Source organism: Lottia gigantea (assembly GCF_000327385.1).
Source record: "Lottia gigantea unplaced genomic scaffold LOTGIsca_9, whole genome shotgun sequence".
In the NCBI taxonomy this organism is placed as follows: Eukaryota; Metazoa; Mollusca; class Gastropoda; family Lottiidae; genus Lottia; species Lottia gigantea.
Genome location: NW_008710950.1, coordinates 1,075,105 through 1,078,355, shown reverse-complemented (window position 1 = coordinate 1,078,355; position 3,251 = coordinate 1,075,105).

Genomic DNA, 3,251 nt, shown 5'->3' with positions numbered 1-3,251 from the left:
TCTGCAAAGTGTAAGATGACATGTAAATGACAGAATGGGTCACTGGAGCTTAACCTTACTACAATACACGAATAAAAACTAGAAAGAGTCATTTACATGTTGAGGCAGTTTATCGTGAAAACCAACCTCTTTACAAGATTCCGTTCTTTGTGCTTTGATCACACTCTCTGTCTGTGTTCAGTGTTCAATGTCATCTGTTAGTAAAACACGTGCAATTCAAAATGCCACGTGATATTTTATTAAAGCACGTGAAATCACAATACTATTCTATTTGGAAGGTTGTAATTTGAATAAAAAAGTTTTAAAGCAAAAACAAGAGCTCTCTATTTTATTTCTGAAATTAGTATATCTTACATAAAGATTAACTGCCCCCCGGTATGCGCCGATATCTTGATTTATCATAACTATTTGAAATCGTAACCTTTGATATTATACCCTAGAGAAGCTCTTCGTTATAACAATCTTCTTTTTCAGCTGTCATTAAAACAAATTGTTAGATAGGTCACTAACATACAGGCAAGACTTAAGTCTTTTAGAGAAAACCGACTTAAATTCCCTCTGATCTTGGGGTAATAAATGAGAAAATAAATCGAATAAATTTCATTATCTGATTCAATTTTCATAAATAAATTAATCTTGTATATAAATTGGGGGTATAATTTGGCAGTAAGTTGGAAGTTCATGATATGTTATTTAATTTGTTTCAAGGTTTCTATAGACAAGATGGTAAACGAGTTTTTTATGACCATAAACTCTATTTCAATCAACTGGAAATATTTTTCTGATTTTTCGTATCAGTTCAATATTTGGTTTAAAATTTTAGGGTTGTTCATATTGGTGATAATTAAAGGATTTTATGACTTATAATGGAATAATGTTAAAATTACGGGATAAAGAAACGTAAAATGGTGGTTTAAATGGTATTATATCTTAAGGCAAAGACAGTAAAAATATTAAATCTGTACCTTCATGTTAGAGAGAGTTTAGAAACACCGATTTTATTCTTTATTCATTAAAATGTACCGACATGTATTTGGGCTTTCCATGTGTATAATTGGAATTGTGGAACTTTGGAGCTTTCAACATTTCAGCAAAATTCAACAATATTTCAAGTACTTAAGCCATCAAGATCTGTCGATTTGTTCAAATTGTGTCCGTTTATTAATTTTATTTGCACCATGTTTGGCGTGAAAAGGCTCCATTAACAGTTTCTAACTTCTGTCTCCGACGATTCTGTTCGTCTACTTCTCATTCTCATAGAAATAAGAATATCCATAGTCGTCTACTAGTACAAGACATTCCATTCTCGCTGATCACGAGGTTCCAAGCTATACTTTTACACCTACAGCGCGTGTGACCGAGAATGATTCCAAATTATATCCGCTCTTTGATAGATACAATAAATTGGTCAAAAGTGCAACTGTGGTTACAGTTTTTGTCTCAAAGAAGAAATCGATTTTTACTCAGTGCCTTTAAAAATTATTATTCGTCAACGAAAGTCTTTAATTAATTGAGACATTATGTATAATTGTAGAGCAATCCATGTTATAGTTAAGTAGTTTTATTATTCAGTGCACATTTTCCTGTGGTGTATGGTGGTAAAAAGGATTTAATATTTCTGTGATACTTTATTGGATTTACAGTGACTAACACATTGAACAGATATTTTCTCTCGCTGAGTTCAGAACACTTTCTCTCTATTTGTTAAGGTTAAGCAAAAGCATGCAAACGCAGAGACAGCATAACTAAAAATTTCAGAAAAAAACGTTATTATTTATCAGGCATACCACTGCGTGTGAAACCTAAAGGGTACAAAAAGCTGAAATAAGTGTCCAACTATGGTGGTATCCTAGAAATGGTCGCTACCAACCTTTTTCACATTTTTGGATTTTTAATCTTCATTCGACTTTTGAGAACAGGTAGGTACAATTTAAATATTTGAATCTGTTGATTACACACACAGTGTTTACATGGTCTACCTTTTTTGACAAACTTGGATTAACATAAAAACATTAAATCACTCCTCTTTTGTATCAAGGTTATAAAACTTGTACGTGTCAATTACATGGCATTTCTGGATGCATGATATTCTTTTATTTTTATCTAAAAATTACACTTTATTACAATTATCTACGAACACCTACGTTCTAAGATTGTGCCAAAACCAGATAATAGATTTTATTCGATTCTTATTTCAAAGCTAAATAATATTTAAGAAAATGAAGTAGTTTTTTTTAAAATACGCCACATATAAGTCTATGATACGTTTCAGAATGTATATAGAGATGATATAACGACTTCTTTTTTCGCTATCTGCACGATACACTTATACAAATGTCCTTCCAAATCTTAACAATTTCCTCATGCCGTCTTTGTATTGTGTGTAATTTAATCCTGGTAGTATATTATATGTCTAAACTAAAACTGTATATACCTTATCAATTCGCATTTACAAATCGCATTACGTCCAGAACATTCCTTCCTATCCACGTTACCCAGGGGATGTTTATATCTTACAATAAAGAACTACCTAGTATTGTTCTTCTTAATAAGAGCATCGCATTTATAGCATTCTGTTGGTGTAATTGTTAGATAAATTTGTCTAATTGAGACATTCCAATTTCTAAACCATAGCTCAGTCGCTCATACTTTGGTTTATGGGGAACAGATATTAAAAGGTATTAATTCGGGAACAGTCCTTCAGAAAACCTACGCCTGACAATTTACCCCTAATCAATTCATGAACTACTGCCACAACATGAATATTATACATTTAGACAAAGTTAGTGAACAGTTCACTGTAATTTGTAGGTCGAAATATTTCAAGAGAAAATATCATATTTATACGTCTGTATATAAGAAACATGTGTTATGCTTATTGATTGCGAAATGAAATGAGTTTAACAACTTTCATTTTAAAATGGAATGAAAAACAACACCTTGTAACAATATTACACCTTTACCTCGTGATGACAAGATTTAAATAATTAGTTTTACCACCTACATTGTACACAGTGTAATACCTGAGACAGGTTGAATTATATTATTAAGATTATAGCAAAATTATAAAATGCCTAGCAGCATGCTCAAAGTATTGTAACGTAAAAACATATAATCTAGGGCTACCTGTGTTCTTATTAAATTTAAAGCTAAAAGCGATCGTGTAGCATATGGATAGCTTTTGATCTTCAGAATCACTATCGCACAGTAGTAGTTTATGAATCAAATTGGTTGACCACTTAACCACAGTG